At 42.8% G+C, this 16,822-nt stretch overlaps 1 protein-coding gene across 10 annotated transcripts in view; it reads right to left on the bottom strand.

Moving 5' to 3' along the window:
* The window catches only part of EPN1 (epsin 1), a 65,077-nt gene extending 51,433 nt beyond the window's left edge, over positions 1-13,644 (bottom strand). For 2 of the 10 annotated variants that reach the window (XM_075605261.1, XM_075605264.1), the window contains exons 1-2: positions 13,351-13,644; positions 6,588-6,983 (exon numbers count right to left, since the gene is read on the bottom strand). The gene's annotated coding sequence lies outside the window, so the exon portion shown is untranslated. Of the gene's footprint in view, positions 1-3,065; positions 3,366-6,587; positions 6,984-13,350 lie in introns of all 10 variants that reach the window. The other 8 variants (XM_075605257.1, XM_075605262.1, XM_075605265.1 and 5 more) reach the window with 6 other exon arrangements.
* Positions 13,645-16,822: the final 3,178 nt, after the last annotated feature.

Genomic DNA, 16,822 nt, shown 5'->3' with positions numbered 1-16,822 from the left:
AAAGAAAGTTGGACTCAGTAATAATATATGCACCTGGATTGAAAACTGGTTAAAGGAAAGACAACAGAGGGTTGTCATAAATGGAACTTTTTCAGGTTAGGCTAAAGTCGTGAGTGGAGTACCTCAGGGATCGGTACTGGGACCCCTGCTTTTTAACTTGTTTATTAATGACCTTGAGGTTGGGATCGAGAGCAAAGTCTCCATCTTTGCTGATGATACTAAATTGTGTAAGGTAATAGAATCAGAGCAGGATGTAATTTCTCTTCAGAAGGACTTGGAGAGACTGGAAACGTGGGCAGGTAAATGGCAGATGAGGTTTAATATAGATAAATGTAAGGTTATGCATTTGGGAAGCAAGAATAAAAAGGTGACTTACAAATTAAATGGAGATATATTGGTGGAATCCTTGATGGAGAAGGATTTAGGAGTGGTTGTAGACAGCAGGCTTAGCAATAGTGCCCAATGTCATGCAGTAGCTGCAAAGGCAAACAAGATCTTATCTTGCATCAAACGGGCAATGGATGGAAGGGAAGTAAACATAATTATGCCCCTTTACAAAGCATTAGTAAGACCACACCTTGAATATGGAGTACAATTGTGGGCACCAATCCTAAGAAAAGACATTATGGAACTAGAGAGAGTGCAGAGAAGAGCCACCAAATTAATAAAGGGGATAGACATTCTAACTTATGAGGAGAGGCTAGCTAAATTAGATTTATTTACATTAGAAAAGAGGCGTCTAAGAGGGGATATGATAACTATATACAAATATATTCAGGGACAATACAAGGAGCTTTCAAAAGAACTATTCATCCCACGGGCAGTACAAAGGACTCGGGGCCATCCCTTAAGGTTGGAGGAAAGGACATTTCTCCAGAAACAAAGGAAAGGGTTTTTACAGTAAGGGCAGTTAAAATGTGGAATTCATTACCCATGGAGACTGTGATGGCAGATAGAATAGATTTGTTCAAATAAAGGTTGGACATCTTTTTAGAAAGGAAAGTTATACAGGGATATACCAAATAAGTATACATGGGAAGGATGTTGATCCAGGGATTAATCAGATTGCCAATTCTTGGAGTCAGGAACGAATTAATTTTTCCCCTTAATGGGGTTTTTTTGTTTGCCTTCCTCTGGATCAATAAGTATAGATATAGGATAATGTATCTGTTGTCTAAATTTAGCATAGGTTGAACTTGATGGACGGAAGTCTTTTTTCAACCTCGTCTACTATGTAACTATGTAACCGTTCCTAGGAATAAAGTGTAATAATGGCAGCGATATATTTAAGCAGATCCATATGGGGTGGTTAATGCCTCTTAATGGATATATTACCTATACGTATTTTATTTCTTTTCTTTTATAGTTAGTAAACAAACAAGTGGTTAAGGTTTGATTTCCTCAGGATTCTCCATCTTGTCTGATATCACCACGTTCAACAAGAGTTTGCACAGGCACAGCCCCTACCCTGGTAAGGATCAGAAGGACCAAAAGGTTAAAAAACTCAATGATTCAAAATTCCCTAAGAAATGCACCCTGTAATTCATTTCCAGAAAAACAAAAGAAGCCAAGTGTTTGCTTTTAGTGTGGTTAGATCAGCTAAGGAAGCAAACTAGATTGCTGACCAACCCTTTAATGTGATGCAGCTTTTAATGAAAGGGTCAGAGCTACTGCCACGGCATGCTTTATAACTTTGCGGTCGGACAATGTCTGGCTCAAACAGGTGTTAGCCTGCTCGCATAAACAGCTCAAACCGAGTTTGGAAATGGAAAGTACAGGAACATTTACCTCTGAAGGATTACCAAAAGCATGTTAATGAGCTTGCGCAACTAACTCAGAGGCAAACAGCACTGCACTGCACGTACCCATCAGTAGAGTTGCTCTACAATAAAAAGGTTCCCAACTCATCTTCAGGTTTTTCGTTACATAAGTTCGAAGCAGGGGGTTTCCGGAGCCGAACCACTTTGATTCCAGCTACGGGAACCCGGCTTCGCAAGATACTTCCCTCGGAAGGGGGTGCCGGTATCTCTGCTCAGTTTAAATGTCCCAAGTCAAATGGGCCAACAGGAGGTCGCAAGGGATAATGTTCCAGCATCCAATTGACCCGCAGGACATTGAAGCCTCCATGTTAGCCTCAACTAACAGCTGGAGCTGCTACCGGTATTCCCTTCCGAGACAAGTATCTCAGGAAGCAGGGGGTCCACGGAGCTGAAATTAATCTGGTTCAGCTCCGGAGATCCCTTACTTCAATAATATATAGATGGTGTCCCATGAGTGTTGTTTTAAAGCAACAATCCCCCCTCCACCCCCAACCTCTACAGGCTTCATATTGGCCTGAGATTTAAACCTAGTATCTCTGGTACCTGGGGGGGAACCTAAAGCTGATAGATATTCAGCGGAAAGACTTTAATATGCACATATCACAAAGGAAAATAGTTACAACATTTTAGATAGGTGGTACCTTACACCCAGAGATTGAAACAAATATTCCCAGAAACATCAGACCCATGATAGAGGTTGCGGCATGATAAGAGATATGGCTTATATCTGTTATCTATGCCCTGTGATCAAGCCATTCTGGGCTTTGATACCAAATTTAATAGAAGAGGTGATGAGGGTCAAAATCCCCCTAGACCCATCTATATTTTATCCAAAAATATGGAAAATATAAAAATTGGCATATAGGTAAATTAATCTCACATATGTAAGGCGAGTGCTCAATCTCAACGGCCTGGAAGAAACCTACCCCGCCGTCAAAAAGAGGAGAAGTGCAGAGAATTAGTGAGGTCAAGCTAATGGTGAGGCCGACAGACTCCCTTAAGCACACAACAAAAATATTCTATAAAATTTGGGAGCCCTGGGACGAGAGAGTAATAACCGTGGTATGAGGAAGCCGACGTCGCAGACTAGAAACCAAAAAAGGTAATGATCTGAATGTATATTTGTGTATAAAATGATGTGCCTAAAGATAGAATATATAAAAATAAGTATTATAACACTATATCTACATTACTGTAAATCCCTGACAAAGGTGGTACCCTTCCCCCCCCCCCCCCCATTTTTACCTTCTGTACTCCATCTCTTGTAAATCGAATTTAAAAATGGTGCTCCTAGTAAGGTGGTTGCTGCTTTACAATAGCAACTATTTTCTCTTGCAGGTAATGATTTTGCTGCTAATATCCAAAAGAAACGTGTTATGGTGTTCATTTAAAAAAAATAAAAAATGGTTGTTTCCTGCATCGTCACAATTGTTGTGGGTGTTCGTACCCATAAGTCCTAAAGGGGATTTCTGCCGCTTATCTCTGAAATATCCACAATGTTCCCTGAAACTTACCAAGGAGATGTACTTGGGGCAAACTTGCATTCTGTTAAACGGTTAAAGAAAGAAATAGAAAAAAACGTGCACAAATTGTAAAATTAACTTTAGGTGAATGTGACAGTGCTTATATATAATACCTTATATAAAACTCAGTGGTTAAACCATATGTGTGCACCAAAGGAAAAATACTTTTTAACCTTTTAAGTGATGTGGAGATGGTCTGCTCATCAGTAATGATGGCTCAACACCATAAAGGCCACATGTGAAGAAAAAAAAAAGGAAAAAAAGACAGTGCACGACCTCTGTGTAAAAGTGTACAAATATAATTATAAATATTCAATTGGTACAGCAAGGACAAATCAGTTGGACAGAGCATGTTCAGGGTACACGTTACCACTCTGATGACCAATCAAATACGTCTGGTGAGCGTCAGATAATCCTACGGTTCTCCTGCTCCAGGCACTGCAAAAGGTTCTTTTAACAGGCTGAACAGGGCTCCGGTGTGGACACAATCCAGGAACAAGTCTTGCTTGAAGATTCACAAGTTTACTGTCCCTTTAAGGCGGCAAACTCTGTACCAGTTCAGCAAAATGAATCAATGCCACCCCAATAAACTTCCGGTTCTGGGGGAGTCCCACAGTATGAGCTCTGACTCCACAGCGCCACTTGCAGCACACCGATGTCACAGGGTTTTGCCGTGAACCACAACCAGCCCGCGATGGCTCAGTTCCAAAGCTGAAGGCTAACCGGACAAGTCACAGTAGTAAGCTGGGGGGATAATACTTGCCAATAAACTATTCATTTTCACTTCTGCGCATTTCGTTAGTCAAACTAACGTCATCAGGAGTCATTCCTGATGAAGTTAGTTTGACTAACGAAACGCGTAGAAGCAGACTTGTTCCTGGATTGAGTGTCCACACCGAAGCCCTGTTCAGCCTGTTTAAAGGACCTTTTGCAGTGCCTGGAGCAGGAGAGCCGTAGGATTATCTGACGCTCACCAGACGTATTTGATTCATCATCAGAGCGGTAACGTACCCTGAACATGCCCTGTCCAACTGATTTGTCCTTGCTGTACGTGCATATTATACCACTTTAATATTTATAATTGTACTATTTTACACTATGAGGTCGTGCGCTGTCTTTTTTTTCTTCACATTCTGTTAAACGGACCTTACATTTATACCAGTGTAAAGGAGGAAATGGTAGAAACATTTACGCTCATTACAAGACCCACAATGAAAAACCAGCCCTCAGTTATATTACACTAAATCAGGGGTGGCCAACTCCAGTCCTCAAGAGCCACAAACAGGTCAGGTATTAGGGATATCCATGCTTCTGCCCAGGTGGCTCAATCAGTGACTCAGCCACCTTTGCTGAAGCAGGGATGTCCTCAAGCCCTGGCCTGTTAGTGGCCCTTGACTGGTCACCCCTGCTCTAAATGACATCAGAAATCTCTTAACGGAATGGGATTCTCACTGTGAAACTATATTCTAGACAGCAGCTGGTCTATTTCATCTGGCTAGAGTTCTCCAAATGTTAAGCTTCCTGTGCTAGTGACAATGTGGAATTATTCAGTGGCAATGACATGCAGGTAGGTACCTTTCAAAATCGCTCAAACTAAGCCGGATTTTTTTCCAATACAGGTTTGGACGTCGGGGGGGGGGGCGGAGGAGATCTCCAGAGCTGAACACCATTAATTTCAGCTCCAGGGTCCCCTGTTCCAGACACACTTACCGCCAAAGGGGACGCAGGTATCTCCTGCAGTTTTCTGCTGTTTAAAGCCCCAGAGTCAAACGGGCCAATAGGAAGCTGCATCGGATTATGTCACGGCTTCCTATTGGCTCACAGAGTCCGGGAGCTTCAAAAAGCAGCCACATTGTGAACCCTGGAGTGGCTACCAGCACCCACTACGGAGGTTTGTATCTCCGCAAGCAGGAGGTCCACAGAGCTCAAATTAATGGGGTTCAGCTCCAGAGACCCCCTGCTTCAATCCATTATTTATTAAAAAAAAATATATATATATATGAACAGCTTGGATTGCCTCTTTCAAGAAGCAAAGGGTTGCTTACACCAGATCACACTTACACTATGCTGATTACCATTGTTTCTCAACTGATAAATGAAGGTGCATTTGAAGTTGTAGACTGTTGATACTGAAGTGAATTTGAAAACCTACATCGAGTGACGTCACAAGGTTGCGCGCGCACAGCCGGAGCAACTATAAAATCGAGGCCTTAGAAAAAGTCGTCAGCAAAGTCTAACAAGTGACAGCTCAGGGACAAAACGAGACCTGGCCACTGTGTTTGCTCTGTGATTAATAAAAGATATCCACCAAGCTCAGGAAAACTGCATTCTGAGCTCTGTTCACGATAAGAGTACATTTCCCAATCTTGGTCTCTAACTCTCCATGAGTTACTAATATGGTGACTGAATATTTTTTATTTTATTATGGGATAATCAACTGCTTTGGGAGCGGGAGGACGGTAACATTTGATCAAAGAATAAAGACAATTGTATTCTTCTAAAATTCTACTGTGGTTTAAAATCCAACAGGGGATCAATTTCTGCATTATTATAGTTTCACAGAAGCAATATACAGTCCGTTTCCAAGTCACGTGATCAATTACATTTCTATACTAGCGCATACAGACCGGAAACAAGCTGCTCAAAATAGCTTATAAAAGTGTAAACAACTTGCAATACTCTCTGCTAATATTACATGAATAAAGGAATCCCTACCGTCTTCATATCTCCAACCCATCCGCAACTCAGTGTTCAAAAGTAGAACATACCTGGCTGTGTCTGCTTATGCCTGGCAATCACCTTATTTGTGGCATGAAAGTCAGCACCACTGGCTATTAATCACGTAGCACAGAGCAGTCCTGCTGGGATGAATCAGCAAAAAGCCAAGACTAGTGGCAAGGAAAGTCTGTGTCATCTTTACTCGACATTGCAATTATTGAAAGACTGTTTAACTTTACAAAACACAAATAAATGTTATAAACAAAAAATAAACAAAAAAAAAGCACAACGATCGCTGTTTTGGCAGGTTTGTGAGCTTCTATTCCAATTGGCAGTTTTTTATCACTCCATCTTCAAACAAAGACTTTTAAGGGGTAATTCTGTATCCACTGAAGCAGCAGTTTGGGACGGGTTTGGACAAAAATCCCCATTGAAGTCAATGGGATTTTTCGGTCGTAAAAAAAAAAAAAAAAAACCCATAGAGCTGCTCTACCACCAAGTGGGGAAATACAAAGTTTTAGCTTACCTTTCCAATGCCGAGCTGCATCTTATCGTCGGAAAAAGAATGGCAGCATCCTATAGTACGTCTCCACCCAAATAAGCCTCTAACACCCGCAGCCTGGTGTAATAACACAAGTATATAGTAAGCTCTGGTCTCTTCTCGCTGCAGGCACTGGGCCTATAATCCAGAGTAAAATCACTGATTCAACAGTTTATGAATACTCGACAGACTGCTAACTAATATGCCTTCTTTTGCCTTGAACAATTGGTCAAAGTGCTTCTCGTCCAGAATTTCAATCCAAGTATTTTAGTTGTTGGTACTTAGCAGTCTGCAGGTAGATGTCCAGACCTGGGGGTGAAGACGGGGAAAAAAAACAGCCTTGTATTTAGCCGTTTCACAAGGTCTGTATTATCGGACTGCCTAGAAGTAAAGAAAGGAAAAGTTTGTTACGCTTTGTATTTACAGAGATGGGTTTAACAAGAACCAATTTATCAACATTTGATTATTCTACTATATTCTCAAGGAAAGTTTTTCCATTATTTCATTCTTGCGGCCGAAACATGGTTCCAAGGGGTTTTGCCATGAATGTAATTTCTTCATTTTTAATGGTGGTTCCTCCATTTTTTGTCATAGAAAAAGCATATTGATAATATGCTTTTTCTATGGAAAAAGAAGATGGAGAATACATCAACTTAATAAAAGATTACCAATCACAGTATTGCATTTCTGAATGACTACTTGTCAAGGGCAGGAGAAATATTGATTGGGTCTCTCAAAGTTACAATTAGCTTCCCACTTGGGCAATAAATCGGTCACCATATAAGAATGGCAAACAGACATGTGGGGAAAATGTGAATGACCTATTGTCCTTGCAAGAATATGTGTGTAGGAGACCAATAAAACGATTGTACAAATATAAGGTTTGCTAAATATTTTCATTTTTTACATTGTCCAAGAGAAGGTGCACTCACGGTACTTTAAATAGATGCCCAGGTGCTCAGCAACAACAGTTCTGAGTAAAAAAGTTCTGTGTAATCTTACAAACCGTCGAAAATCAAAAGAATAAAAAAGTAGCGGCAATGCAGTGATCGCCTCTTCTCCCTCTACCACTTGCCCTCTTGACCCCATTCCTTCCCATCTCCTAAAACCTCTTGCTCCTACTATAATCCCTACGCTCACACACATTTTTAACTCCTCCCTCTGCTCTGGAACCTTTCCATCCTCCTTCAAACATGCAACAGTCATACCATTACTCAAAAACAGCAAGCTTGACCCTACCTGTCTTTCTAACTATCGACCTGTCTCCCTCCTGCCTTTTGCCTCTAAACTCCTTGAACGTCTTGTATTCTCTCGCTTGCTCCATTTTCTCAACACCTATTATCTCCTAGACCCTCTACAATCTGGCTTCCGCACTGCTCACTCCACGGAAACAGCCCTCACTAAAATAACTGACGACCTCCTTCTGCCAAAGACAGAGGTCATTACACTCTGCTCATATTACTCGACCTCTCTGCAGCATTTGGCACCGCGGACCACCCTCTTCTCCTTCACATTCTCCATACTCTTGGTATCCGGAACAAAGCTCTATCCTGGATCTCATCCTACCTCTCCCATCGTACTTTCAGTGTCTCTTCTGCTAACACCTCCTCCTCTATTGATCTCTCTGTGGGGGTACCCCAGGGCTCTGTCCTGGGACCTCTTCTCTTTTCTCTGTACACACTTTCTCTAGGTGACCTAATAACATATTTTGGGTTTAATTATCACATCTATGCTGACGACACACAAATATACTTTTCAACACCCGACCTTACACCTGCTGTACAAACCAAAGTTTCTGAATGTCTCTCTGCTATATCATCCTGGATGGCCCTCCCCCGCCTAAAACTCAACATGGCTAAAACAGAGCTCCTCATACTTCCTCCCAAACCTGGCGCTACTACCTCCTTCCACATTACTGTTGGAACTACAATCATTCACCCAGTAGCCCAAGCACGCTGCCTAGGGGTCACACTCGACTCCTCTCTCACATTCGCCCCTCACATTCAAAACATTTCTAAAACCTGTCGCTTTTTCCTCCGCAATTTAACAAAGATACGCCCTTTCCTCTGTTGCTCGACTGCTAAAACTCTGACTCAGGCCCTCATTCTCTCCCGTCTTGATTACTGTAACCTCCTGCTGTCCGGCCTTCCTGTCTCTCACCTGTCTCCCCTACAATCTATCCTAAACGCTGCAGCCAGAATCACTCTACTCTTTCCTAGATCTGTCTCAGCATCTCCCCTCCTGAAATCCCTCTCCTTGCTTCCGATCAAATCCCGCATCTCACACTCCATTCTTCTTCTCACTTTTAAAGCTTTACATTCTTCTGCCCCTCCTTACATCTCAGCCCTAATTTCTCGTTATGCACCATCCAGACTCTAGCGTTCTTCTCAAGGATGTCTTCTTTCTACCCCCTTTGTATCTAAAGCCCTCTCCCGCCTTAAACCTTTTTCACTGACTGCCCACGCCTCTGGAATGCCCTTCCCCTCAGTACCCGACTTGCACCCTCTCTATCCACCTTTAAGACCCACCTTAAGACACTTGCTTAAAGAAGCATATGAATAGCACTGTGGATAATACTGGACACATGATACAAAGCTTGGCCCCCTGCAGACGCACTTACCAGAACTCCCTCCTACTGTCTCTGTATGTTCTCCCTACCTAACAATTAGACTGTAAGCTCCTCGGGGCAGGGACTCCTCTTCCTTAATGTTACTTTTATGTCTAAAGCACTTATTCCCATGATCTGTTATTTATATTATCTGTTATTTATTTTATTACCACATGTATTACTACTGTGAAGCGCTATGTACATTTATGGCGCTATATAAAGACATACAATACAATCTTCAAAAAGAAGCAAGAAGTATGTGCAGAGATCTATGGACAATACACATATTGCTTCTTTTTGAAGTCCACTGGAGTGCCACTACTTTTTAGTCTTTTCGTTTTTTACATGGACACAACTTTCTGCAATCATGTTATCCGAGTGTATGGATTTTCCAATTTAAAATTTGTTTTCAGTATCGCCTCCCCACCTCCCTATATTTCATATTTGGCTTTCTGTTCTGCTGGGAACATGGAAACAAGGGGCAGACACATAATGGTGATGTCAGGCAGAGACTGTAGCGAGGGTGCACCACTACATCTTCCAGGTCACGCCAGTCTGCATGGCTGGTTTCACAGATGAGCGTCTGCCTCTGCTTTCCATGTTTCAGACAGAACTGAAAGTATAATAAATACCAGCAAACAAAAAGTCCTTTCACGGTATCTTACTTTATTGGTTGAAAAAGAAAAAATCATATAAAAAGTGAAGCTGCCCTACAGATCTATGGCAAAAAAAGGTCTTCCAACGAAATAACAGGGTAATAGATCAGGCAATTGAGACCAGCCTATGGGTGGCATTACTCAGCAGGCCGACCCAAAATGCCACATACTAGGAACATAAATTGATTGCCCATCTTTTAGCGACCACCAGGTGCACTATACCGGCTTCTTGGAAGGGGCCGGTACCAGATATCACCAGAATCATCAATAAAGTCTGGCAAGGGCTTTACTATAGAAAAATACCAGAATCATCAATAAAGTCTGGCAAGGGCTTTACATAGAAAAATATAACAGCTTACCTCGAGGACTCCTCGACTACATTAAACAACGTTTGTGAGCCATGGTTAAGCAACATAAGGAAGCTTTGAGACAGGCGATCCTCCCCACCTTGTAAAGAACACTTCCCCAGACACCAGAAACAAATACAAAATAATCCTGCTCAGACTAAAGCAACCTGGCCTGGCTTTTACATGAAACAGTGATGAGTGAATTGTATGACCAATTGTAACAGCTAATGTTGTCTTGATCTACTGGAACTGTACCCACGTCCGTGCTTCATTTCTGTAACCCCAACTACCACCCACACTCTCCCAATTTTAATTTCTGTACCACTCACTATTTGAAAATCCCCCCAAAACACCAAGTTTAAAAATAAAAAAATAAATTGTTGAGCTTTGAACTGCACCTTTAAAAAGCAGCAATTCGCATATATCACCCCTCAATTAAAGTGACATTTTATTATTTAAAAGGACTTTTTGTCATTTTCCAAAATGGCTACAAGTTCCTGCTGGCGAGTCCGTTTAGTGAAAGTGATTGAGAAGCTTTGCAGTACCAACTGGTTTGACAGATTATTCCTGACAGATCTTAAATTACCAAAAGTACCGATAAAGATCAGAGATTCACCCTCAGAAAAATGTATTCTGGGTGACAGTGAAACTATATCAATTAGGCATGGTTTTCATACAAGAAACGGATGGCAAGAGCTTGCTTAAAATAAGAACGGGGGTTGGAAAAAAAAAAAAGTAATTCTTCCAGGCAGTGATGCCTTTCTGCTAATATGGAGAACCTCTTTTTGCTTTGTATAACACATTTTCAATAAGGTGTCCCAAGATGGTAATGTACCTTTAAAAAGCAGTAAAGAGATAAATGATGTGCTGATCACAACTGTTTTCTAAATCCTTTGAGGCTCCTGCATTGCCATGTGCTGCAGCGGTGAAGGTGATGGGCAGAGAGAAGCCAATATTTAAGTAACCATGCAATTGTTATTGTTTCAACTCAGGCAGTCTTGCAGTTACAGCAAGTATTCATGATTACAGTTGTACCGCCCTACAAGACTGAAGCACGGTACAAATGTATTTTATATATTTTCAGATGTGCGATTGCACTCAAGGAGATAATCCCACGTAGCAAGTAAAAAAAAAATGAAATTCTGTCCCAGATCCACAAACCTCCATTAAGTAACTTAAAGTGACAATCTAATTTATCAAATTAAGCTTAACCGTATCGTCAAAGGACAATCATTTTAACGCCAAGTCATGTTTTCTGCCTTAAAGAGCTAAAATGGGCAATGGTGATGACATGCAAAGAAGATGAAACCGAGGCATTACAGTAAAATCAAATATTCACACTTGTGCATAAAAATTTAATGTGGGGACTTAACCTTGCGTTAGCTAGGTCACACCTTAACTTGGCGTTACTTACATCCAGACCCTGAAGCGGGGCTTTTAAAGGGTATGAATGGGTGTAACGCCAGTGTCTTATTTTTTGCAGCATTCAACCTTTTAAACCTGCTTTCCTTTACTCCTAGGAAGGACTGCACTTTTTAAAAGTCTTCCTCCCTTAATTGAAATGAGAGAGATAGCGCTCCAGCTGTATAATATTAAAATAGATAGAGATAAACACACACAATGTACAAATGCATTCAAGGCTTGTGAGGTCTCAACCATGTGCACAGGACAAATATTCCAATGTACACAAAAAATGCACTGTTACATAACATTGGAAGAAGTGCCAGGTGTATCCAAACTAGAAGTCATTTAACTTTTTTGCCAAATAATTCATTTTCCTAGTCTGCTGGATTGTCACTTTAAATGAACGCATTCTTTAAAGACCCTGATGCAGTGTTTATTCGCCCTGTTTATTATTATGCTTTCATTCTGCATATTTGTCAAAGTTCACACTGATCTGTATCTACATTACCGTTATTAATCTTCTTCCCCAATTGCAGTGCACCACCGGACACCGCAGTGTGTGCCAAAACAAACTACTAGCGCTGTAGGTTGGAGACCAGTGCTAATCTATTTCCTGCTAAATCCCTTTTTTGCTGAGCAATGCAATGCTGACAGCAATGTCTGCAGGCACCTACAGCAGCCAAGAGATGTCAGGGTTTTTTTTTTTTTACTACAAAGCAAGGGATACGGGCCTCCTTTCCACAGACGTTCAAGCAAGGTGAACAAAATACTATATGGTATGCAACTTTGCTGGGTGGGACAATCACAGCATTGCCAGTTGTGAAGAGCAATAGAGAATGAGAAAGGGTGACATAAGAGATGTTACATAGATGTAGTATGCGTTATTGCATCCGTTAACGCAAGAAATACCATGGCTCCATTGAAGCCAGTCGTAACACATGCATACTCTAACGCATGTGCTATATTCTGCATTATTGCTTCAGTTAACTAGGTAATAACATCTACGAAGATCTGTATATGCAAACCCCTGCTTTGCTAAACGATCTTGCAACACCCATTTTAACTCCAACACTGAAGGGGTCAGGTGCCAAACCCTTCAGCACTGGAGGCATTAGGATGCTAAAAGTACAATAAAAGAAACACATGGCATTAAATGGCACCAGTTGACACTTCCTCTAGTACTGGAAGCCCCTGTTCTCCTGACCTCAGCACAGGAAGGCAGTGAGCAGTATTCTCTGTCAGGTCACCAGTCTGAATCCACCAGCATTAAACTAGCTTTTCTCTGCAGTGTAGGAGTGGAAAGGAAGAGAAGGAAGGGGGAGCTGAGAGAGGGAAGGGGGCAAACTGTCACACTACTCCTTATGATGAAATTAAGAACGAAGGAAGGAAGACCAACAGCAATGAGGAACACAGCAAGAAAATCAAGAAGGTGGCAACACACCTAGGGATGTGATGGCTTCCACAGAGGGAAAAGAATGGTCTCTCGTATTTATATAGATGCACACGTTTTAGAAATGGCCATATATATCCATCTATATCTATCTAGGTGTGGCTGCGTGGGTGAGGGTTGTAGCAAGTGTGTGTATGTATAACGTATAACACACACACACACACACACACACACACACACGTTTCCCCACTCCTACACATACACACACGTTTCACCACTCCTACACATACATGCATATGAGAGAGATGTCTGTCAGTAACTAGTCATTGCCACAGCACTGTACCTGTGTCCCCTCCTCGGTGGGCTGTCTCTTTCAGTCGGTGACAGGATGGAGGAGGCTCCCCGGCCGGTTCAGGTGTCTCTTCTCCCCGCTCCGTGCCTGTCCCCCCCGCAGGAGGGTGCTTGTCGTGCCGCCCTGCTCCTCCCGGGCCTCCCTCCTGGTGTCTCCGCCGACACTCCTAGATGCCTCCGCCTCCTCCTCCTTCCGCACGGCCCAACAGACAGCGGGAGCCGCCCCGGAGCCTGCGCCCTCTCACCTCAGGAAGAAGAAACACAGGGAAGGAGGGGGAACTGCTGGCAAAGCTAAACAAGATGGCGCCGCTTCCGCCCTTAGCGTGACGTCATGCCCCACCGCACCTTTTTTTTTTTTCTTCTTTTTTTTTATCCCTGAAGCAAAGCTTTATTAACAACAGAGATATATACAGTGCGCTACTATGGTGATCCTCAATTGTCAATGTGAATAATTATTCACCTGTTAAACACATCTGTGAAATGGTAAGCTAACAACAACCTCTATTGTTGGTAGGGCGTCTGCGGCTGTTACATGTGGAGTGGCTCGGCACCCCTAGAGACAGTAAAACAAGAGAAAAACAGCGCAAACGCATATAGTGAAGTCAATTCAAATTATATTGGAAAAGTATATGGTAAGATATCTGCGTACATCAAGTTAAAACATATCAGGCATGTTGTGCACTATGGCATAGGTTACCAGCCACCGCACACCGAGGACATCAGGAGCACTTCCTCGCACAACCCCCCAGGTGATGTTCAACTGGATCCTCAGTGTAGATTCCTGGGCTTAGATGGCTGTTCTCATGCCCACATCAGGGAACTTCCCTCTGACGTGTGTAGGACGTCCGTCTGGTGACTGGCTTGTAATGTTGATGGTTACGGTGCAGGAACAATACGAGCCGCAGTCAAGCTTGCAGTTCAGTTGCTCCGCACGATTTTGCGGCAAGCCGCCAAGCGATGACGACCGTCGGATGATTACAGCATCGCTCGAAATGGCCATTACAAGCCAGTCACCAGACGGACGTCCTACACACGTCAGAGGGAAGTTCCCTGATGTGGGCATGAGAACAGCCACCTAAGCCCAGGAATCTACCCTGAGGTTCCAGTTGAACATCACCTGAGGGGTTGTGCGAGGAAGTGCTCCTGATGTCCTCAGCGTGCGGTGCCTGGTAACCTATGCCATAGTGCACGACATGCCTGATATGTTTTAACTTGATGTACGCAGATATCTTACCATATACTTTTACAATATAATTTGAGTTTACTTCACTATATGCGTTTGTGCTGTTTTTCCTCTTGTTTTATTTACAACAGACCTGCTCATTTGTGTTTAAAAAACATGGAGTATTTTTATATCGAGATGTGTCTCGTTTATCCCAAGAATCAGTAGGCACCAAGACTACCACATTAGCATTATGTCAGAATGACATGGCGGTCAAGGAACTCACATAAGAGTGATTTATTTATTTATTTATAAATAAAAGGTTTTACCAGGAAGTAATACATTGAGAGTTACGTCTCGTTTTCAAGAATGTCCTGGACATAGTTAATAAGACAAATAATACATGGTTACAAATACAGTTACATAAATGAACAGGGTATACATTATATAGAAGACATTGCATGCACATTTAAAGAAAAAATATATTATAGGCGTATGAAACAGTTACTGACCAGATTAAAATGTGAGACGGCTTTCGTTTTGAAAGAACTTAAACTGGTGGTGGATGTGAGAGTCTCCGGTAGGTTGTTCCAGTTTTGGGGTGCACGGTAAGAGAAGGAGGAACGAACGGATACTTTGCTGAACCTTGGTACCATGCACAGTCTTTTGTAGTCTGATCTCAGATGATAAGTGCTGCATGTGGTAGGGGTGAGGAGCTTGTTCAGATAGATGGGTAGCTTGCCCAGAAAGTATTTGAAGGCAAGACAGGAAAGGTGAACTTTGCGCCTAGACTCGAGTGATGACAAATCAAGTTCTTTGAGCATTTCGCAGTGATGTGTTTTGTAGTTGCATTGGAGAACAAAACGGCATATTGAATTGTAGAAGGTGTCATGTTTGCAAAGGTGGGTTTGGGGTGCTGAGCCATATACTATGTCTCCATAGTTGATCATTGGCATTGGCATCTGCTGTACGATACGCTTTCTGACCAGCAGACTTAGGGAGGATTTGTTCCTGACAGACCACGTCAATGGAAAGAATGAAAAGCTGCACGAGCTTGAAAAAATAAAGAAACTGTTGGAAGATGAGAAGTTTGAAGCAGAGCACCGACTGTAGAACCACCTGCAAGGTCTGCATACACACCTCCAGAATGCCAAGGAGAAGCAACGAACTCTGCAGGAAGAAAATCTGCAGGCTGCTAATGACATACAAGAGCTGCAGGAACGTCTGATTACCCAGTGTGTCCTCGCAAAGCAGCATGATAAACTGAAGGCTACCCTGACTATCACCAAAGCATCGGTAGAGACTAAGCTTAGAGGCCAGGTGACTCTGTACAAGAGGGAGCATAAAAAGGTCCAGAAACTGAGACGAGTATCGGCGGCCCAAGCGAAGAAGTTCACAGTGCTCCACAAAATAATGAATGATAGGTGGAAGCAAGCTCAGAGAAAGCACAGGGAAGAAATAAAGACCCTGAAAGGAGAATGGCAGGATACACTCAAGAAACAGAGTGAGACTCTGCAGACCAGTAACTTACAGATGCCTTCAATACGGAAAAAGGTATTGGCTCTGCCCAAGCATCGGTATCCCACAGTAACTAATGCCCGTGAGGACAAGGGTAAAGTGAGAGCTGGGGACACCACTCACCTTCAAAACAAGATTACGAAGTTTGAGCCACCTAAGAAAGCACTAGCCAAACCTGCAGCTGCCCAACAGGGTAGAGGTAGGAGTGCAGAATCAAAGCCAGAAGAATCCTTAGCTGAGGAAGCTGAAAAGATAGGACGTTCTCTGGAAATGGAGCTGGAATCGCAACTCAATCCCAAAGAAGCTGAACTGGCAACTACATTGAATGGGAAAAGTGCAGGAAGACAGCTTTAAGAACTGAGGGCTCAGGGGCCTATTCTTGGGCGCTCTTGTGATACCATGAAGTGGACATTTGGTGCTAAAGTGGAGTACATGGGAAAGATGGCGAGAGAAAGCGATTTGCATAAACGCTCTGCGACTGTCGCCATACAGTCTGCCTACAAAAAGAGGAGCTCCCGCACAGGGGAAAGCTCATGACCACGTGGTCAGTAGAAAGACTGGACTTGGAAAAGGTTCTCCTTGAGCCACTGAGGACTGCTGATCTCAAGCACCTTCTAGAGGAGACACTACTAAACTGGAGGAAGGGCTCCAATCCCAGCGGGACTGAGGGTTCTCCTCCTCCATCCACTCTCATTCAAGTCACTGAGATATCTCGAATGAGAGTGGAAGGATGGGCTTTGGCCGTGGCAAGCCCGAGCTTCCCACAAACAGGGGAGGTATGTAA

The sequence above is a fragment of the Ascaphus truei genome, chromosome 6 (genome assembly GCF_040206685.1).
Source record: "Ascaphus truei isolate aAscTru1 chromosome 6, aAscTru1.hap1, whole genome shotgun sequence".
In the NCBI taxonomy this organism is placed as follows: domain Eukaryota; kingdom Metazoa; phylum Chordata; class Amphibia; order Anura; family Ascaphidae; genus Ascaphus; species Ascaphus truei.
The sequence above is the reverse complement of the archived record's forward strand: the minus strand, read 5'-3'. Positions and strand labels throughout refer to the sequence as shown.